The sequence below is a fragment of the Denticeps clupeoides genome, unplaced genomic scaffold (genome assembly GCF_900700375.1).
Source record: "Denticeps clupeoides unplaced genomic scaffold, fDenClu1.1, whole genome shotgun sequence".
NCBI lineage: Eukaryota > Metazoa > Chordata > Actinopteri > Clupeiformes > Denticipitidae > Denticeps > Denticeps clupeoides.
Window position 1 is genome coordinate 1 of NW_021629756.1, and position 20,000 is coordinate 20,000.

General features: G+C 40.4%; 24 non-coding genes across 24 annotated transcripts in view; 4 read left to right on the forward strand and 20 right to left on the reverse strand.

Moving 5' to 3' along the window:
* Positions 1–1,088: 1,088 nt before the first annotated feature.
* On the reverse strand, positions 1,089–1,195 carry LOC114773474 (U6 spliceosomal RNA). Its single transcript, XR_003744381.1, has one exon. It is a non-coding gene; the product is annotated as a U6 spliceosomal RNA (small nuclear RNA).
* Positions 1,196–2,149: 954 nt separating this feature from the next.
* On the reverse strand, positions 2,150–2,256 carry LOC114773484 (U6 spliceosomal RNA). The gene has a single exon (XR_003744391.1). It is a non-coding gene; the product is annotated as a U6 spliceosomal RNA (small nuclear RNA).
* A 367-nt stretch (positions 2,257–2,623) lies between these two features.
* LOC114773462 (U1 spliceosomal RNA) lies at positions 2,624–2,783 on the forward strand. Its single transcript, XR_003744370.1, has one exon. It is a non-coding gene; the product is annotated as a U1 spliceosomal RNA (small nuclear RNA).
* Positions 2,784–3,203: 420 nt separating this feature from the next.
* Positions 3,204–3,310, reverse strand: LOC114773477 (U6 spliceosomal RNA). The gene has a single exon (XR_003744384.1). It is a non-coding gene; the product is annotated as a U6 spliceosomal RNA (small nuclear RNA).
* A 935-nt stretch (positions 3,311–4,245) lies between these two features.
* Positions 4,246–4,352, reverse strand: LOC114773497 (U6 spliceosomal RNA). Its single transcript, XR_003744403.1, has one exon. It is a non-coding gene; the product is annotated as a U6 spliceosomal RNA (small nuclear RNA).
* A 944-nt stretch (positions 4,353–5,296) lies between these two features.
* Positions 5,297–5,403, reverse strand: LOC114773498 (U6 spliceosomal RNA). The gene has a single exon (XR_003744404.1). It is a non-coding gene; the product is annotated as a U6 spliceosomal RNA (small nuclear RNA).
* Positions 5,404–6,345: 942 nt separating this feature from the next.
* On the reverse strand, positions 6,346–6,452 carry LOC114773490 (U6 spliceosomal RNA). Its single transcript, XR_003744397.1, has one exon. It is a non-coding gene; the product is annotated as a U6 spliceosomal RNA (small nuclear RNA).
* A 950-nt stretch (positions 6,453–7,402) lies between these two features.
* On the reverse strand, positions 7,403–7,509 carry LOC114773470 (U6 spliceosomal RNA). Its single transcript, XR_003744377.1, has one exon. It is a non-coding gene; the product is annotated as a U6 spliceosomal RNA (small nuclear RNA).
* Positions 7,510–8,455: 946 nt separating this feature from the next.
* On the reverse strand, positions 8,456–8,562 carry LOC114773472 (U6 spliceosomal RNA). Its single transcript, XR_003744379.1, has one exon. It is a non-coding gene; the product is annotated as a U6 spliceosomal RNA (small nuclear RNA).
* Positions 8,563–8,932: 370 nt separating this feature from the next.
* LOC114773464 (U1 spliceosomal RNA) lies at positions 8,933–9,096 on the forward strand. Its single transcript, XR_003744372.1, has one exon. It is a non-coding gene; the product is annotated as a U1 spliceosomal RNA (small nuclear RNA).
* Positions 9,097–9,512: 416 nt separating this feature from the next.
* LOC114773475 (U6 spliceosomal RNA) lies at positions 9,513–9,619 on the reverse strand. The gene has a single exon (XR_003744382.1). It is a non-coding gene; the product is annotated as a U6 spliceosomal RNA (small nuclear RNA).
* Positions 9,620–10,559: 940 nt separating this feature from the next.
* LOC114773499 (U6 spliceosomal RNA) lies at positions 10,560–10,666 on the reverse strand. Its single transcript, XR_003744405.1, has one exon. It is a non-coding gene; the product is annotated as a U6 spliceosomal RNA (small nuclear RNA).
* A 942-nt stretch (positions 10,667–11,608) lies between these two features.
* On the reverse strand, positions 11,609–11,715 carry LOC114773495 (U6 spliceosomal RNA). Its single transcript, XR_003744401.1, has one exon. It is a non-coding gene; the product is annotated as a U6 spliceosomal RNA (small nuclear RNA).
* Positions 11,716–12,650: 935 nt separating this feature from the next.
* Positions 12,651–12,757, reverse strand: LOC114773478 (U6 spliceosomal RNA). Its single transcript, XR_003744385.1, has one exon. It is a non-coding gene; the product is annotated as a U6 spliceosomal RNA (small nuclear RNA).
* A 371-nt stretch (positions 12,758–13,128) lies between these two features.
* On the forward strand, positions 13,129–13,284 carry LOC114773469 (U1 spliceosomal RNA). The gene has a single exon (XR_003744376.1). It is a non-coding gene; the product is annotated as a U1 spliceosomal RNA (small nuclear RNA).
* A 419-nt stretch (positions 13,285–13,703) lies between these two features.
* On the reverse strand, positions 13,704–13,810 carry LOC114773487 (U6 spliceosomal RNA). The gene has a single exon (XR_003744394.1). It is a non-coding gene; the product is annotated as a U6 spliceosomal RNA (small nuclear RNA).
* Positions 13,811–14,179: 369 nt separating this feature from the next.
* Positions 14,180–14,338, forward strand: LOC114773467 (U1 spliceosomal RNA). The gene has a single exon (XR_003744374.1). It is a non-coding gene; the product is annotated as a U1 spliceosomal RNA (small nuclear RNA).
* A 420-nt stretch (positions 14,339–14,758) lies between these two features.
* Positions 14,759–14,865, reverse strand: LOC114773492 (U6 spliceosomal RNA). Its single transcript, XR_003744398.1, has one exon. It is a non-coding gene; the product is annotated as a U6 spliceosomal RNA (small nuclear RNA).
* A 619-nt stretch (positions 14,866–15,484) lies between these two features.
* LOC114773457 (U1 spliceosomal RNA) lies at positions 15,485–15,648 on the reverse strand. Its single transcript, XR_003744365.1, has one exon. It is a non-coding gene; the product is annotated as a U1 spliceosomal RNA (small nuclear RNA).
* An 868-nt stretch (positions 15,649–16,516) lies between these two features.
* LOC114773480 (U6 spliceosomal RNA) lies at positions 16,517–16,623 on the reverse strand. Its single transcript, XR_003744387.1, has one exon. It is a non-coding gene; the product is annotated as a U6 spliceosomal RNA (small nuclear RNA).
* A 952-nt stretch (positions 16,624–17,575) lies between these two features.
* On the reverse strand, positions 17,576–17,682 carry LOC114773493 (U6 spliceosomal RNA). Its single transcript, XR_003744399.1, has one exon. It is a non-coding gene; the product is annotated as a U6 spliceosomal RNA (small nuclear RNA).
* Positions 17,683–18,624: 942 nt separating this feature from the next.
* Positions 18,625–18,731, reverse strand: LOC114773496 (U6 spliceosomal RNA). The gene has a single exon (XR_003744402.1). It is a non-coding gene; the product is annotated as a U6 spliceosomal RNA (small nuclear RNA).
* A 951-nt stretch (positions 18,732–19,682) lies between these two features.
* On the reverse strand, positions 19,683–19,786 carry LOC114773486 (U6 spliceosomal RNA). The gene has a single exon (XR_003744393.1). It is a non-coding gene; the product is annotated as a U6 spliceosomal RNA (small nuclear RNA).
* Positions 19,787–19,942: 156 nt separating this feature from the next.
* The window catches only part of LOC114773452 (5S ribosomal RNA), a 119-nt gene continuing 61 nt past the window's right edge, over positions 19,943–20,000 (reverse strand). The window contains exon 1 of the ribosomal RNA XR_003744360.1: positions 19,943–20,000. This exon is cut by the window's right edge and continues 61 nt beyond it. This is a non-coding gene — a ribosomal RNA (5S ribosomal RNA).

The following is a 20,000-nucleotide window of genomic DNA, read 5'->3' on the forward strand; positions in this document are numbered from 1 at the left end:
CTAACCCTAACCCTAACCCTAACCCTACCCCTAACCCTAACCTAACCCTAACCCGAACCCTAACCCTAACCCTAACCCTAACCCTAACCCTAACCCTAACCCTAACCCTAACCCTAACCTTAACCCTTAACTTAACTACATATTTACTCCCACTTAATGCCTAAACTTAACCCTGACCCTTTCATCAAATTCAAACTTAAACCCTAATTGTACAAACAATGGGATTAACCACCCTTGGGGACTTAATGAAATTGATTAATTAAATTTCACTGCATTAGAAACTTTATCTAACCCTACACTCTTAACTTAACCCTAACCTATAATTAAATACTTACCCCTACTCATATCTAAACTTAAACCCTAAAATACTTTACTCCTAAACCTAACCTTTACCCTAACCTTAACCCTTAACTTAATTACATATTTAACTTACGCCACTTAATGCCTAAACTTAACCCTGACCCTTTTATCAAATTCTAATTTAAACCCTAATTGTACAAACAATGGGATTGGCTTTGCTGTCTAGCAACCTAGTGGTGGCGGTGAATGACTTTTGGTGTGTGTTGGACTTGGGGTCAGGGGTGACCCAGGGGCGGGATGGATGCTAGGCCCGTGCATAACGGGGTTCCTGCCCCCCTTCTGTTTTTTTTGGGGGGGGGCGGGGACTCTGGACGGTGCAGGATTTTTTTTGAATCCTGCTCCACCTGATTTCCTAAACCTAACCCTAACCCTAACCCTAACCCTACAGCAGCTTCAGTTCTTCTTATCATACCAAATGATTGAGATTGTCCACTACATGAGCAACTTCATTAATACATTGACACCAGATGCAGTTGAACATGTTTCTGATCTTCTTATGGAGTTCATCCTTGTGTTTTTGCTTTGAAAAAAAAAAAAAAACGAAACATTTGGAATTTGGCACAGCATCTCCCTTTTCCTAAGGAACCCTAGTTCCTATTTGTCAATCAAAAAAAGTTGAAAATATGGAGCACTTCACTGATTTGTGTGTCATCTTTTGCAAGTTCCATGCTAATCTTGGTACAACATCTTCCTAGTCCCAAGTGACTCTTTGTCTAATTAAAAAAGAACAAAATATGGAACGCTTCACGGATTTGCGTGTCATCCTTTCGCAGGGGCCATGCTAATCTTCTCTGTATCGATCCAATTTTAGTATATGTGCAGCCGTAGCAAGCACATCAACAAGCTTCTCAGCTGCCACTTATAATACTGACCATATCATTGTTCTGCTCACCAAGACCTTGTATGGAGTATTGTGTAAAAATGTGATCAAATATTTGGAGAGCAAATGCTTAGTTACCCTTATTGCATTTTTCAAGAGACTGGTAACTTGTGGAGGTGCATGATAAAAGTACTGTTAGTTTGTGTAGAAAAGAAAGAAGAATAATTTGATTGGTGTCAAGAGTCATGGGAACATCACAAAGTGGGCAGGTCAATGCAGGAAAGGGGCGTGGTTCCAGATAGTGTGTTTATTCCACGTGGTGATGTCACTGTCTGGGTCTCTGTTAAGGTACTGGCAGCAATCTTCTGCCATTTCATTATAGTTCATGCTTTTTTGGAAGGGGAAATTTCATTCTAAAATTGGTGGTCTTCCCAGACTGAGTTTGTACCTCTGCATTTTGCTAGTGCTGACTCCTACAAAGTCCTCATATGTGGGCATCTAGACTGCATCATTCCTGATAGCGGCAGACTGCGTTTACCCTCTCACAAGCATGTTGTTCACAACTAAACCTCAAACACAATTGTCTGTGTAGAGTCAGGCCTAGAGTCAGCTAAAGAAATGTACAGTAGCTTCAGTTCTTCTTATCATACCAAATGATTGAGATTGTCCACTACATGAGCAACTTCATTAATACATTGACACCAGATGCAGTTGGAAATGTTTCTGATCTTCTTATGGAGTTCATTCTTGTGTGTTTGCTTTGAAAAAAACAAAAAACTGAACATTTGGAATTTTGCACAGCATCTCCCTTTTCCTAAAGAAACCCTAGTTCCTATTTGTCAATCAAAAAAAGTTGAAAATATGGAGCACTTCACTGATTTGTGGGTCATCCTTTTGCAAGTTCCATGCTAATCTTGGTACACAACATCTTCCTAGTCCCAAGTGACTCTTTGTCTAATTAAAAAAGAACTAAATATGGAACGCTTCACGGATTTGCGTGTCATCCTTTCGCAGGGGCCATGCTAATCTTCTCTGTATCGATCCAATTTTAGTATATGTGCAGCCGTAGCAAGCACATTAACCAGCTTCTCAGCTGCCACTTATAATACTGACCATATCATTGTTCTGCTCACCAAGACCTTGTATGGAGTATTGTGTAAAAAAAGTGATAAATTATTTGGAGAGCAAATGCTTAGTTACTAATTGCATTTTCCAAGAGGCTGGTAACTCGTGGAGGTGCATGATTAAAGTATGGTCAGTTTGTGTAGCAAAGAAAGAAGAATAATTTGATTGGTGTCAAGAGTCATAGGAACATCACAAAGTGGGCAGGTCAATGCAGAAAAGGGGCGTGGTTCCAAGTAGTGTGTTTATCACGTGGTGATGTCACTGTCTGGGTCTCTGTTAAGGTACTGACAGCAATCTTCTGCCATTTCATTATAGTTCATGCTTTTTTGGAAGGGGAAATTTCATTCTCAAATATGTGGTCTTCCCAGACTGTGGTTAAACCTCTGCATTTTGCTAGTGCTGACTCCTACAAAGTCCCCATATGTGGGCATCTAGACTGCATCATTCCTGATAGCGGCAGACTGCGTTTACCCTCTCACAAGCATGTTGTTCAAAACTAAACCACAAACACAATTGTCTGTGTAGAGTCAGTCCTAGAGTCAGCTAAAGAAATGTACAGCAGCTTCAGATCTTCTAATCATACCAAATGATTGAGATTGTCCACTACATGAGCAACTTCATTAATATATTGACACCAGATGCAGTTGGATATGTTTCTGATCTTCTTATGGTCTTTATCCTTGTGTTTTTGCTTTGAAAATAAAAAAAACTGAACATTTGGAATTTGGTACAGCATCTCCCTTTTCCCAAGGAACCCTAGTTCCTATTTATCAATCAAAAAAAGTTGAAAATACGGAGCACTTCACTGATTTGTGTGTCATCTTTTTGCAAGTTCCATGCTAATCTTGGTACAACATCTTCCTAGTCCCAAGTGACTCTTTGTCTAAATAAAAAAGAACAAAATATGGAACGCTTCACAGATTTGCGTGTCATCCTTTCGCAGGGGCCATGCTAATCTTCTCTGTATCGATCCAATTTTAGTATATGTGCAGCCGTAGCAAGCACATCAACAAGCTTCTCAGCTGCCACTTATAATACTGACCATATCATTGTTCTGCTCACCAAGACCTTGTATGTGATAAAAAATGTGATAAAATATTTGGAGAGCAAATGCTTAGTTACCCTAATTGCATTTTGCAAGAGGCTGGTAACTTGTGGAGGTGCATGATTAAAGTGTGGTCAGTTTGTGTAGCAAAGAAAGATGAATAATTTGATTAGTGTCAAGAGTCATGGGAACATCACAAAGTGGGCAGGTCAATGCAGGAAAGGGGCGTGGTTCCAGGCAGTTTGTTTATTCCACGTGGTGATGTCACTGTCTGGGTCTCTGTTAAGGTACTGACAGCAATCTTCTGCCATTTCATTATAGTTCATGCTTTTTTGGCAGGGGAAATTTCATTCTAAAATTGGTGGTCTTCCCAGACTGAGTTTGTACCTCTGCAATTTGCTAGTGCTGACTCCTACAAAGTCCCAATATGTGGGCATCTAGACTGCATCATTCCTGAGAGCCACAGACTGCGTTTAACCTCTCACAAGCATTTTAATCACAACTAAACCACAAACACAATTGTCTGCGTAGAGTCAGTCCTAGAGTCAGCTAAAGAAATGTACAGCAGCTTCAGATCTTCTAATCTTACCAAATGATTGAGATTGTCCGCTACATGAGCAACTTCATTAATACATTGACACCGGATGCAGTTGGAAATGTTTCTTCTTATGGAGTTCATTCTTGTGTTTTTGCTTTGAAAAATAAAAAACTGAACATTTGGAATTTAGCACAGCATCTCCCTTTTCCAAGGGACCCTAGTCCCTTTTGTCAATTAAAAAAAGTTGAAAATATGGAGCACTTCACTGTATTGTGTGTCATCCTTTTGCAAGTTCCATGCTAATCTTGGTACAACATCTTCCTAGTCCCAAGTGACTCTTTTTCTAATTAAAAAGAACAAAATATGGAACGCTTTAAGGATTTGCATGTCACACTTTTGCAGGGGCCATGCTAATCTTCTCTGTATCGATCCAATTTTAGTATATGTGCAGCCGTAGCAAGTACATTAACCAGCTTCTCAGCTGCCACTTATAATACTGACCATATCATTGTTCTGCTCACCAAGACCTTGTATGTGATAAAAAATGTGATAAAATATTTGGAGAGCAAATGCTTAGTTACCCTAATTGCATTTTGCAAGAGGCTGGTAACTTGTGGAGGTGCATGATTAAAGTGTGGTCAGTTTGTGTAGCAAAGAAAGATGAATAATTTGATTAGTGTCAAGAGTCATGGGAACATCACAAAGTGGGCAGGTCAATGCAGGAAAGGGGCGTGGTTCCAGGCAGTTTGTTTATTCCACGTGGTGATGTCACTGTCTGGGTCTCTGTTAAGCTACTGGCAGCAATCTTCTGCCATTTCATTATTGTTCATGCTTTTTTCGAAGGGGAAATTTCATTCTCAATTATGTGGTCTTCACAGACTGAGGTTGTACCTCTGCATTTTGCTAGTTTTGACTCCTACAAAATCCCCATATGTGGGCATCTAGACTGCATCATTCCTGATAGCGACAGACTTCGTTTACCCTCTCACTAGCATGTTGTTCAAAACTAAACCACAAACACAATTGTCTGCGTAGAGTACGTCCTAGAGTCAGCTAAAGAAATCTACAGCAGCTTCAGTTCTTCTTATCATACCAAATGATTGAGATTGTCCCCTACATGAGCAACTTCATTAATACCTTGACTCCAGTTGCAGTTGGAAATGTTTCTGATCTTCTTATGGAGTTCATCCCTGTGTGTTTGCTTTGAAAATAAAAAAAACTGAACATTTGGAATTTGGCACAGCATCTCCCTTTTCCCAAGGAACCCTAGTTCCTATTTGTCAATCAAAAAAAGTTGAAAATATGGAGCACTTCACTGATTTGTGTGTCATCCCTTTACAAGTTCCATGCTAATCTTGGTACAACCTCTTCCTAGTCCCAAGTGACTCTTTGTCTAATTAAAAAAGAACAAAATATAGAACGCTTTGAGGATTTGCATGTCACAATTTTGCAGGGGCCATGCTAATCTTCTCTGTATCGATCCAATTTTAGTATATGTGCAGCCGTAACAAGCACATCAACAAGCTTCTCAGCTGCCACTTATAATACTGACCATATCATTGTTCTGCTCACCAAGACCTTGTATGGAGTATTGTGTAAAAATGTGATAAAATATTTGGAGAGCAAATGCTTAGTTACCCTAATTGCATTTTGCAAGAGGCTGGTAACTTGTGGAGGTGCATGATTAAAGTGTGGTCAGTTTGTGTAGCAAAGTAAGAAGAATAATTTGATTGGTGTCAAGAGTCATAGGAACATCATGAAGTGGGCAGGTCAATGCAGGAAAGGGGCGTGGTTCCAGGCAGTGTGTTTATTCCACGTGGTGATGTCACTGTCTGGGTCTCTGTTAAGGTACTGACAGCAATCTTCTGCCATTTCATTATAGTTCATGCTTTTTTGGCAGGGGAAATTTCATTCTAAAATTGGTGGTCTTCCCAGACTGAGTTTGTACCTCTGCAATTTGCTAGTGCTGACTCCTACAAAGTCCCAATATGTGGTCATCTAGACTGCATCATTCCTGAGAGCCACAGACTGCGTTTAACCTCTCACAAGCATTTTAATCACAACTAAACCACAAACACAATTGTCTGCGTAGAGTCAGTCCTAGAGTCAGCTAAAGAAATGTACAGCAGCTTCAGATCTTCTAATCTTACCAAATGATTGAGATTGTCCGCTACATGAGCAACTTCATTAATACATTGACACCGGATGCAGTTGGAAATGTTTCTTCTTATGGAGTTCATTCTTGTGTTTTTGCTTTGAAAAATAAAAAACTGAACAATTGGAATTTAGCACAGCATCTCCCTTTTCCAAGGGACCCTAGTCCCTTTTGTCAATTAAAAAAAGTTGCAAATATGGAGCACTTCACTGTATTGTTTGTCATCCTTTTGCAAGTTCCATGCTAATCTTGGTACAACATCTTCCTAGTCCCAAGTGACTCTTTTTCTAATTAAAAAAGAACAAAATATGGAACGCTTCACGGATTTGCGTGTCATCCTTTCGCAGGGGCCATGCTAATCTTCTCTGTATCAATCCAATTTTAGTATATGTGCAGCCGTAGCAAGAACATCAACAAGCTTCTCAGCTGCCACTTATAATACTGACCATATCATTGTTCTGCTCACCAAGACCTTGTATGGAGTATTGTGTAAAAATGTGATAAAATATTTGGAGAGCAAATGCTTAGTTACCCTAATTGCATTTTCCAAGAGGCTGGTAACTTGTGGAGGTGCATGATTAAAGTGTGGTCAGTTTGTGTAGCAAAGAAAGATGAATAATTTGATTGGTGTCAAGAGTCATGGGAACATCACAAAGTGGGCAGGTCAATGCAGGAAAGGGGCGTGGTTCCAGATAGTGTGTTTATTCCACGTGGTGATGTCACTGTCTGGGTCTCTGTTAAGGTACTGGCAGCAATCTTCTGCCATTTCATTATAGTTCATGCTTTTTTGGAAGGGGAAATTTCATTCTCAAATATGTGGTCTTCCCAGACTGAGGTGGGACCTCTGCATTTTGCTAGTGCTGACTCCTACAAATTCCCCATATGTGGGCATCTAGACTGCATCATTCCTGATAGCGGCAGACTGCATTTACCCTCTCACAAGGATGTTGTTCAAAACTAAACCTCAAACACAATTTTCTGTGTAGAGTCAGGCCTAGAGTCAGCTAAAGAATTGTACAGCAGCTTCAGTTCTTCTTATAATACCAAATGATTGAGATTGTCCACTACATGAGCAACTTCATTAATACCTTGACACCAGATGCAGTTGGAAATGTTTCTGATCTTCTTATGGAGTTCATCCTTGTGTTTTTGCTTTGAAAAAAAAAAAAACGAAACATTTGGAATTTGGCACAGCATCTCCCTTTTCCTAAGGAACCCTAGTTCCTATTTGTCAATCAAAGAAAGTTGAAAATATGGAGCACTTCACTGATTTGTGTGTCATCCCTTTACAAGTTCCATGCTAATCTTGGTACAACATCTTCCTAGTCCCAAGTGACTCTTTGTCTAATTAAAAAAGAACAAAATATGGAACACTTCACGGATTTGCGTGTCATCCTTTCGCAGGGGCCATGCTAATCTTCTCTGTATCGATCCAATTTTAGTATATGTGCAGCCGTAGCAAGCACATCAACAAGCTCCTCCGCTGCCACTTATAATACTGACCATATCATTGTTCTGCTCACCAAGACCTTGTATGTGATAAAAAATGTGATAAAATATTTGGAGAGCAAATGCTTAGTTACCCTAATTGCATTTTGCAAGAGGCTGGTAACTTGTGGAGGTGCATGATTAAAGTGTGGTCAGTTTGTGTAGCAAAGAAAGATGAATAATTTGATTGGTGTCAAGAGTCATGGGAACATCACAAAGTGGGCAGGTCAATGCAGGAAAGGGGCGTGGTTCCAGATAGTGTGTTTATTCCACATGGTGATGTCACTGTCTGGGTCTCTGTTAAGGTACTGGCAGCAATCTTCTGCCATTTCATTATAGTTCATGCTTTTTTGGAAGGGGAAATTTCATTCTCAAATATGTGGTCTTCCCAGACTGAGGTGGGACCTCTGCATTTTGCTAGTGCTGACTCCTACAAATTCCCCATATGTGGGCATCTAGACTGCATCATTCCTGATAGCGGCAGACTGCATTTACCCTCTCACAAGGATGTTGTTCAAAACTAAACCTCAAACACAATTTTCTGTGTAGAGTCAGGCCTAGAGTCAGCTAAAGAAATGTACAGCAGCTTCAGTTCTTCTTATAATACCAAATGATTGAGATTGTCCACTACATGAGCAACTTCATTAATACCTTGACACCAGATGCAGTTGGAAATGTTTCTGATCTTCTTATGGAGTTCATCCTTGTGTTTTTGCTTTGAAAAAAAAAAAAAAACGAAACATTTGGAATTTGGCACAGCATCTCCCTTTTCCTAAGGAACCCTAGTTCCTATTTGTCAATCAAAGAAAGTTGAAAATATGGAGCACTTCACTGATTTGTGTGTCATCCCTTTACAAGTTCCATGCTAATCTTGGTACAACATCTTCCTAGTCCCAAGTGACTCTTTGTCTAATTAAAAAAGAACAAAATATGGAACACTTCACGGATTTGCGTGTCATCCTTTCGCAGGGGCCATGCTAATCTTCTCTGTATCGATCCAATTTTAGTATATGTGCAGCCGTAGCAAGCACATCAACCAGCTCCTCCGCTGCCACTTATAATACTGACCATATCATTGTTCTGCTCACCAAGACCTTGCATGGAGAATTGTGTAAAAATGTGATAAAATATTTGGAGAGCAAATGATTAGTTACCCTAATTGCATTTTCCAAGAGGCTGTTAACTTGTAGAGGTGCATGATTAAAGTGTGGTCAGTTTGTGTAGCAAAGAAAGATGAATAATTTGATTGGTGTCAAGAGTCATGGGAACATCACAAAGTGGGCAGGTCAATGCAGGACAGGGGCGTGGTTCCAGGCAGTGTGTTTATTCCACGTGGTGATGTCACTGTCTGGGTCTCTGTTAAGGTACTGACAGCCATCTTCTGCCATTTTATTATCGTTCATGCTTTTTTGGCAGGAGAAATTTCATTCTCAAATATGTGGTCTTCCCAGACTGAGGTTGTACCTCTGCATTTTTCTAGTGCTGACTCCTACAAAGTCCCCATATGTGGGCATCTAGACTGCATCATTCCTGATAGCGGCAGACTGCGTTTACCCTCTTACAAGCATGTTGTTCACAACTAAACCACAAACACAATTGTCTGTGTAGAGTCAGGCCTAGAGTCAGCTAAAGAAATCTACAGCAGCTTCAGTTCTTCTTATCATACGAAATGATTGAGATTGTCCACTACATGAGCAACTTCATTAATACCTTGACACCAGTTGCAGTTGGATATGTTTCTGACCTTCTTATGGAGTTCATCTTTGTGTGTTTGCTTTGAAAATAAAATAAACTGAACATTTAGAATTTGGCACAGCATCTTCCTTTTCCCAAGGAACCCTAGTTCCTATTTGTCAATCAAAAAAAGTTGAAAATATGGAGCACTTCACTGATTTGTGTGTCATCCCTTTACAAGTTCCATGCTAATCTTGGTACAACATCTTCCTAGTCCCAAGTGACTCTTTGTCTAATTAAAAAAGAACAAAATATGGAACGCTTCACGGATTTGCGTGTCATCCTTTCGCAGGGGCCATGCTAATCTTCTCTGTATCGATCCAATTTTAGTATATGTGCAGCCGTAGCAAGCACATCAACCAGCTTCTCAGCTGCCACTTATAATACTGACCATATCATTGTTCTGCTCACCCAGACCTTGTATGGAGTATTGTGTAAAAATGTGATCAAATATTTGGAGAGCAAATGCTTAGTTACCCTAATTGCATTTTTCAAGAGACTGGTAACTTGTGGAGGTGCATGATAAAAGTATTGTTAGTTTGTGTAGCAAAGAAAGAAGAATAATTTGATTGGTGTCAAGAGTCAAGGGAACATCACAAAGTGGGCAGGTCAATGCAGGAAAGGGGTGTGGTTCCAGGCAGTTTGTTTATTCCACGTGGTGATGTCACTGTCTGGGTCTCTGTTAAGCTACTGGCAGCAATCTTCTGCCATTTCATTATTGTTCATGCTTTTTTCGAAGGGGAAATTTCATTCTCAATTATGTGGTCTTCACAGACTGAGGTTGTACCTCTGCATTTTGCTAGTTTTGACTCCTACAAAATCCCCATATGTGGGCATCTAGACTGCATCATTCCTGATAGCGACAGACTTCTCACTAGCATGTTGTTCAAAACTAAACCACAAACACAATTGTCTGCGTAGAGTACGTCCTAGAGTCAGCTAAAGAAATCTACAGCAGCTTCAGTTCTTCTTATCATACCAAATGATTGAGATTGTCCACTACATGACCAACTTCATTAATACCTTGACACCAGTTGCAGTTGGAAATGTTTCTGATCTTCTTATGGAGTTCATCCCTGTGTGTTTGCTTTGAAAATAAAAAAAACTGAACATTTGGAATTTGGCACAGCATCTCCCTTTTCCCAAGGAACCCTAGTTCCTATTTGTCAATCAAAAAAAGTTGAAAATATGGAGCACTTCACTGATTTGTGTGCCATCCCTTTACAAGTTCCATGCTAATCTTGGTACAACATCTTCCTAGTCCCAAGTGACTCTTTGTCTAATTAAAAAAGAACAAAATATAGAACGCTTTGAGGATTTGCATGTCACAATTTTGCAGGGGCCATGCTAATCTTCTCTGTATCGATCCAATTTTAGTATATGTGCAGCCGCAGCAAGCACATCAACAAGCTTCTCAGCTGCCACTTATAATACTGACCATATCATTGTTCTGCTCACCAAGACCTTGTATGGAGTATTGTGTAAAAATGTGATAAAATATTTGGAGAGCAAATGCTTAGTTACCCTAATTGCATTTTCCAAGAGGCTGGTAACTTGTGGAGGTGCATGATTAAAGTATTCTTAGTTTGTGTAGCAAAGTAAGAAGAATAATTTGATTGGTGTCAAGAGTCATAGGAACATCATGAAGTGGGCAGGTCAATGCAGGAAAGGGGCGTGGTTCCAGGCAGTTTGTTTATTCCACGTGGTGATGTCACTGTCTGGGTCTCTGTTAAGGTACTGACAGCAATCTTCTGCCATTTCATTATAGTTCATGCTCTTTTGGCAGGGGAAATTTCATTCTAAAATTGGTGGTCTTCCCAGACTGAGTTTGTACCTCTGCAATTTGCTAGTGCTGACTCCTACAAAGTCCCCATATGTGGGCATCTAGACTGCATCATTCCTGAGAGCCACAGACTGCGTTTAACCTCTCACAAGCATTTTAATCACAACTAAACCACAAACACAATTGTCTGCGTAGAGTCAGGCCTAGAGTCAGCTAAAGAAATGTACAGCAGCTTCAGATCTTCTAATCTTACCAAATGATTGAGATTGTCCGCTACATGAGCAACTTCATTAATACATTGACACCGGATGCAGTTGGAAATGTTTCTTCTTATGGAGTTCATTCTTGTGTTTTTGCTTTGAAAAATAAAAAACTGAACATTTGGAATTTAGCACAGCATCTCCCTTTTCCAAGGGACCCTAGTCCCTTTTGTCAATTAAAAAAAGTTGCAAATATGGAGCACTTCACTGTATTGTGTGTCATCCTTTTGCAAGTTCCATGCTAATCTTGGTACAACATCTTCCTAGTCCCAAGTGACTCTTTTTCTAATTAAAAAAGAACAAAATATGGAACGCTTTAAGGATTTGCATGTCACACTTTTGCAGGGGCCATGCTAATCTTCTCTGTATCGATCCAATTTTAGTATATGTGCAGCCGTAGCAAGCACATTAACCAGCTACTCAGCTGCCACTTATAATACTGACCATATCATTGTTCTGCTCACCAAGACCTTGTATGTGATAAAAAATGTGATAAAATATTTGGAGAGCAAATGCTTAGTTACCCTAATTGCATTTTGCAAGAGGCTGGTAACTTGTGGAGGTGCATGATTAAAGTAGTGGTCAGTTTGTGTAGCAAAGAAAGATGAATAATTTGATTGGTGTCAAGAGTCATGGGAACATCACAAAGTGGGCAGGTCAATGCAGGAAAGGGGCGTGGTTCCAGGCAGTTTGTTTATTCCTCGTGGTGATGTCACTGTCTGGGTCTCTGTTAAGGTACTGACAGCAATCTTCTGCCATTTCATAATAGTTCATGCTTTTTTGGAAGGGGAATTTTCATTCTCAAATATGTGGTCTTCTCAGACTGAGGTTGTACCTCTGCATTTTGCTAGTGGTGACTCCTACAAAGTCCTCATATGTGGGCATCAAGACTGCATCATTCCTGATAGTGGCAGACTGCGTTTACCCTCTCACAAGCATGTTGTTCAAAACTAAACCTCAAACACAATTGTCTGTGTAGAGTCAGGCCTAGAGTCAGCTAAAGAAATGTACAGCAGCTTCAGTTCTTCTAATCATACCAAATGATTGAGATTGTCTACTACATGAACAACTTCATCAATACATTGACACCAGTTGCAGTTGGAAAAGTTTCTGATCTTCTTATGGTCTTTATCCCTGTGTGTTTGCTTTGAAAATAAGCATTTGGAATTTGTCACAGCATCTCCCTTTTCCTAAGGAACCCTATTTCCTATTTGTCAATCAAAAAAAGTTGAAAATATGGAGCACTTCACTGATTTGTGGGTCATCCTTTTGCAAGTTCCATGCTAATCTTGGTACAACATCTTCCTAGTCCCAAGTGACTCTTTTTCTAATTAAAAAAGAACAAAATATGGAACGCTTCACGGATTCGCGTGTCATCCTTTCGCAGGGGCCATGCTAATCTTCTCTGTATCGATCCAATTTTAGTATATGTGCAGCCGTAGCAAGCACATTAACCAGCTTCTCAGGTGCCACTTATAATACTGACCATATCATTGTTCTGCTCACCAAGACCTTGTATGGAGTATTGTGTAAAAATGTGATAAATTATTTGGAGAGCAAATGCTTAGTTACCCTAATTGCATTCTCCAAGAGGCTGGTAACTTGTGGAGGTGCATGATTAAAGTATGGTCAGTTTGTGTAGCAAAGAAAGAAGAATAATTATGATTGGTGTCAAGAGTCATAGGAACATCACAAAGTGGGCAGGTCAATGCAGGAAAGGGGCGTGGTTCCAGGCAGTGTGTGTATTCCACGTGGTGATGTCACTGTCTGGGTCTCTGTTAAGGTACTGGCAGCAATCTTCTTCCATTTCATTATAGTTCATGCTTTTTTGGCAGGGGAAATTTAATTCTCAAATATGTGGTCTTCCCAGACTGAGGTGGGACCTCTGCATTTTGCTAGTGCTGACTCCTACAAAGTCCCCATATGTGGGCATCTAGACTGCATCATTCCTGATAGCGGCTGACTTAGTTTACCCTCTCAACAGCATTTTGTTCACAACTAAACCTCAAACAGAATTGTCTGTGTAGAGTCAGTCTTAGAGTCAGCTAAAGAAATGTACAGCAGCTTCAGTTCTTCTTATCATACGAAATGATTGAGATTGTCCACTACATGAGCAACTTCATTAATACCTTGACACCAGTTGCAGTTGGATATGTTTCTGATCTTCTTATGGTATTCATCCCTGTGTGTTTGCTTTGAAAATAAAATAAACATTTAGAATTTGGCACAGCATCTCCCTTTTCCTAAGGAACCCTAGTTCCTATTTGTCAATAAAAAAAAGTTGAAAATATGGAGCACTTCACTGATTTTTGTGTCATCCTTTTGCAAGTTCCATGCTAATCTTGGTACAACATCTTCCTAGTCCCAAGTGACTCTTTGTCTAATTAAAAAAGAACGAAATATGGAACGCTTCACGGATTTGCGTGTCATCCTTTCGCAGGGGCCATGCTAATCTTCTCTGTATCGATCCAATTTTAGTATATGTGCAGCCGTAGCAAGCACATTAACCTGCTTCTCAGCTGCCACTTATAATACTGACCATATCATTGTTCTGCTCACCAAGACCTTGTATGGAGTATTGTGTAAAAATGTGATAAATTATTTGGAAAGCAAATGCTTAGTTACTAATTGCATTTTCCAAGAGGCTGGTAACTCGTGGAGGTGCATGATTAAAGTATGGTCAGTTTGTGTAGCAAAGAAAGAAGAATAATTATGATTGGTGTCAAGAGTCATAGGAACATCACAAAGTGGGCAGGTCAATGCAGAAAAGGGGCGTGGTTCCAAGTAGTGTGTTTATTCCACGTGGTGATGTCACTGTCTGGGTCTCTGTTAAGGTACTGACAGCAATCTTCTGTCATTTTATTATAGTTCATGCTTTTTGGCAGGGGAATTTTCATTTTCAAATATGTGGTCTTCTCAGACTGAGGTTGTACCTCTGCATTTTGCTAGTGCTGACTCCTACAAAGTCCCCATATGTGGGCATCAAGACTGCATCATTCCTGATAGTGGCAGACTGCGTTTACCCTCTCACAAGCATGTTGTTCAAAACTAAACCTCAAACACAATTGTCTGTGTAGAGTCAGGCCTAGAGTCAGCTAAACAAATGTACAGCAGCTTCAGTTCTTCTAATCTTACCAAATGATTGAGATTGTCCACTACATTAACAACTTCATCAATACATTGACACCAGTTGCAGTTGGAAAAGTTTCTGATCTTCTTATGGTCTTTATCCCTGTGTGTTTGCTTTGAAAATAAAAAAAACTGAACATTTGGAATTTTGCACAGCATCTCCCTTTTCCCAAGGAACCCTAGTTCCTATTTGTCAATCAAAAAAAGTTGAAAATATGGAGCACTTCACTGATTTGTGTGTCATCCCTTTACAAGTTCCATGCTAATCTTGGTACAACAACTTCCTAGTCCCAAGTGACTCTTTGTCTAATTAAAAAAGAACAAAATATGGAACGCTTCACGGATTTGCGTGTCATACTTTCGCAGGGGCCATGCTAATCTTCTCTGTATTGATCCAATTTTAGTCTATGTGCAGCCGTAGCAAGCACATTAACCAGCTTCTCAGCTGCCACTTATAATACTGACCATATCATTGTTCTGCTCACCAAGACCTTGTATGGAGTATTGTGTAAAAATGTGATAAAATATTTGGAGAGCAAATGCTTAGTTACCCTAATTGTATTTTCCAAGAGGCTGTTACCTTGTGGAGGTGCATGATTAAAGTGTGGTCAGTTTGTGTAGCAAAGTAAGAAGAATAATTTTATAGGTGTCAAGAGTCATGGGAACATCACAAAGTGGGCAGGTCAATGCCGGAAAGGGGCGTGGTTCCAGGCAGTGTGTTTATTCCACGTGGTGATGTCACTGTCTGGGTCTCTGTTAAGTCTCTGTTGGGCAGTGGTGGCCTAGCGGTTAAAGTGAAGTGAAGTGATTGTCACATGTGATACACAGCACACGGTGCACACAGTGAAATTTGTCCTCTGCATTTAACCCATCACCCTGAGTGAGCAGTGGGCAGCCATGACAGGCGCCCGGGGAGCAGTGTGTGGGGACGGTGCTTTGCGCAGTGGCACCTCAGTGGCACCTTGGCGGATCGGGATTCGAACCAGCAACCTTCTGATTACGGGGCAGCTTCCTTAACCGCTAGGCCACCACTGCCCCAAATAAAATCAGGGGAGAGCGCGAACGCAGTCCCCCACTACCAGAAATTATGCAGTCGAGATTCCCACATTTGGGGAATTCGCAGGGGTCAGCACAGCCGAAGTGCAATGGCTGAGCCTCGCCCTGGGTGAACCGCCTTCTTGATCACGGTATCTCCCCTGCCAGGTAAGTATTCCCCTGCCAGGTAAGTATGGAAGCGGCCCTGTAATCAGAAGGTTGCCGGTTCGAATCCCGATCCGCCAAGGTGCCACTGAGGTGCCACTGAGCAAAGCACCGTCCCCACACACTGCTCCCCGGGCGCCTGTCATGGCCGCCCACTGCTCACTCAGGGTGATGGGTTAATTGCAGAGGACAAATTTCACTGTGTGCATCGTGTGCTGTGCTGCTGTGTATCACATGTGACAATCAATCACTTCACTTTAGGTACTGACAGCAATCTTCTGCCATTTCATTATAGTTCATGCTTTTTTGGAAGGGGAAATTTAATTCTCAAATATGTGGTCTTCCCAGACTGAGGTGGGACCTCTGCATTTTGCTAGTGCTGACTCCTACAAAATCCCCATATGTGGGCATCTAGACTGCATCATTCCTGATAGCGACAGACTTCGTTTACCCTCTCACTAGCATGTTGTTCAAAACTAAACCACAAACACAATTGTCTGCGTAGAGTCAGGCCTAGAGTCAGCTAAAGAAATGTACAGCAGCTTTAGTTCTTCTTATCATCCCAAATGATTGAGATTGTCCACTACATGAGCAACTTCATCAATACATTGACACCAGTTGCAGTTGGAAATGTTTCTGATCTTTTTATGGAGTTCATCCTTGTGTGTTTGCTTTGAAAATAAAAAAAACTGAACATTTGGAATTTGGCACAGCATCTCCCTTTTCCCAAGGAACCCTAGTTCCTATTTGTCAATCAAAAAAAGTTGAAAATATGGAGCACTTCACTGATTTGTGTGTCATCCCTTTACAAGTTCCATGCTAATCTTGGTACAAACATCTTCCTAGTCCCAAGTGACTCTTTGTCTATTTAAAAAAGAACAAAATATAAAACGCTTCACGGATTTGCGTGTCATCCTTTCGCAGGGGCCATGCTAATCTTCTCTGTATCGATCCAATTTTAGTATATGTGCAGCCGTAGCAAGCACATCAACAAGCTCCTCCGCTGCCACTTATAACACTGACCATATCATTGTTCTGCTCACCAAGACCTTGTATGGAGAATTGTGTAAAAATGTGATAAAATATTTGGAGAGCAAATGCTTAGTTACCCTAATTGCATTTTGCAAGAGGCTGGTAACTTGTGGAAGTGCATGATTAAAGTGTGGTCAGTTTGTGTAGCAAAGAAAGATGAATAATTTGATTGGTGTCAAGAGTCATGGGAACATCACAAAGTGGGCAGGTCAATGCAGGAAAGGGGCGTGGTTCCAGGCAGTGTGTTTATTCCACGTGGTGATGTCACTGTCTGGGTCTCTGTTAAGGTACTAGCAGCAATCTTCTGCCATTTCATTATAGTTCATGCCTTATTAGCACGGGAAATTTCATTCTCAAATATGTGGTCTTCCCAGACTGAGGTTGTACCTCTGCATTTTGCTAGTGCTGACTCCTACAAAATCCCCATATGTGGGCATCTAGACTGCATCATTCCTGATAGCGACAGACTGCGTTTACCCTCTCACAAGCATGTTGTTCACAACTAAACCACAAACACAATTGTCTGTGTAGAGTCAGTCCTAGAGTCAGCTAAAGAAATGTACAGCAGCTTCAGTAATTCTTATCATACCAAATGATTGAGATTGTCCACTACATGAGCAACTTCATTAATATATTGACACCAGATGCAGTTGGACATGTTTCTGATCTTCTTATGGAGTTCATCCTTGTGTTTTTGCTTTGAAAAAAAAAAAAAAACTAAACATTTGGAATTTGGCACAGCATCTCCCGTTTCCTAAGGAACCCTAGTTCCTATTTGTCAATCAAAAAAAGTTTAAAATATGGAGCACTTCACTGATTTGTGTGTCATCTTTTTGCAAGTTCCATGCTAATCTTGGTACAACATCTTCCTAGTCCCAAGTGACTCTTTGTCTAAATAAAAAAGAACAAAATATGGAACGCTTCACGGATTTGCGCGTCATCCTCTCGCAGGGGCCATGCTAATCTTCTCTGTACCGATCCAATTTTAGTATAAGTGCAGCCGTAGCAAGCACATCAACCAGCTCCTCCGCTGCCACTTATAATACTGACCATATCATTGTTCTGCTCACCAAGACCTTGTATGGAGTATTGTGTAAAAATGTGATCAAATATTTGGAGAGCAAATGCTTAGTTACCCTAATTGCATTTTTCAAGAGACTGGTAACTTGTGGAGGTGCATGATAAAAGTATTGTTAGTTTGTGTAGCAAAGAAAGAAGAATAATTTGATTGGTGTCAAGAGTCATGGGAACATCACAAAGTGGGCAGATCAATGCAGGAAAGGGGCGTGGTTCCAGGCAGTTTGTTTATTCCACGTGGTGATGTCACTGTCTTGGTCTCTGTTAAGGTACTGACAGCAATCTTCTGCCATTTCATTATAGTTCATGCTTTTTTGGAACGGGAAATTTCATTCTAAAATTGGTGGTCTTCCCAGACTGAGTTTGTACCTCTGCAATTTGCTAGTGCTGACTCCTACAAAGTCCCAATATGTGGGCATCTAGACTGCATCATTCCTGAGAGCCACAGACTGCTTTTAACCTCTCACAAGCATTTTAATCACAACTAAACCACAAACACAATTGTCTGCGTAGAGTCAGTCCTAGAGTCAGCTAAAGAAATCTACAGCAGCTTCAGTTCTTCTTATCATACCAAATGATTGAGATTGTCCACTACATGAGCAACTTCATTAATACATTGACACCGGATGCAGTTGGAAATGTTTCTTCTTATGGAGTTCATTCTTGTGTTTTTGCTTTGAAAAAAAAAAAACTGAACATTTGGAATTTAGCACAGCATCTCCCTTTTCCAAGGGACCCTAGTCCCTTTTGTCAATTAAAAAAAGTTGAAAATATGGAGCACTTCACTGTATTGTGTGTCATCCTTTTGCAAGTTCCATGCTAATCTTGGTACAACATCTTCCTAGTCCCAAGTGACTCTTTTTCTAATTAAAAAAGAACAAAATATGGAACGCTTTAAGGATTTGCATGTCACACTTTTGCAGGGGCCATGCTAATCTTCTCTGTATCGATCCAATTTTAGTATATGTGCAGCCGTAGCAAGCACATTAACCAGCTTCTCAGCTGCCACTTATAATACTGACCATATCATTGTTCTGCTCACCAAGACCTTGTATGGAGTATTGTGTAAAAATTTGATAAAATATTTGGAGAGCAAATGCTTAGTTACCCTAATTGTATTTTCCAAGAGGCTGGTAACATGTGGAGGTGCATGATTAAAGTATTGTTAGTTTGTGTAGCAAAGTAAGAAGAATAATTTGATTGGTGTCAAGAGTCATGGGAGAATCACAAAGTGGGCAGGTCAATACAGGAAAGGGGCGTGGTTCCAGGCAGTGTGTTTATTCCATGTGGTGATGTCACTGTCTGGGTCTCTGTTAAGGTACTGACAGCAATCTTCTGCCATTTCATTATAGTTCATGCTTTTTGGCAGGGGAAATTTCATTCTCAAATATGTGGTCTTCCCAGACTGAGGTTGTACTTCTGCATTTTGCTAGTGCTGACTCCTACAAAATCCCAATATGTGGGCATCTAGACCTCATCATTCCTGATAGCGACAGACTGCGTTTACCCTCTTACAAGCATGTTGTTCAAAACTAAACCACAAACACAATTGTCTGTGTAGAGTCAGGCCTAGAGTCAGCTAAAGAAATGTACAGCAGCTTCAGTACTTCTTATCTTACCAAATGATTGAGATTGTCCACTACATGAGCAACTTCATTAATATATTGACACCAGATGCAGTTGGACATGTTTCTGATCTTCTTATGGAGTTCATCCTTGTGTTTTTGCTTTGAAAAAAAAAAAAAAACTAAACATTTGGAATTTGGCACAGCATCTCCCTTTTCCTAAGGAACCCTAGTTCCTATTTGTCAATCAAAAAAAGTTGAAAATATGGAGCACTTCACTGATTTGTGTGTCATCTTTTTGCAAGTTCCATGCTAATCTTGGTACAACATCTTCCTAGTCCCAAGTGACTCTTTGTCTAATTAAAAAAGAACAAAATATGGAACGCTTCACGGATTTGAGTGTCATCCTTTCGCAGGGGCCATGCTAATCTTCTCTGTATCGATCCAATTTTAGTATATGTACAGCTGTGCAAACTCTGCACAAAATCTTGAACTTTAAACCAAAGGGGCTTGAACACATATCAAAGAGTGAAAACTCCTGCTTTACTGTCATAATTATGATGGAGAAAAGGCAAAAAAAGCTAACAAAGCCATGTAAATACTTTCATTTTAAAATTTTTTCAATAGTTAAAGCTTACAGCACCTGGTATTCCCAGGCAGTCTCCCATCCAAGTACTAACCAGGCCCAA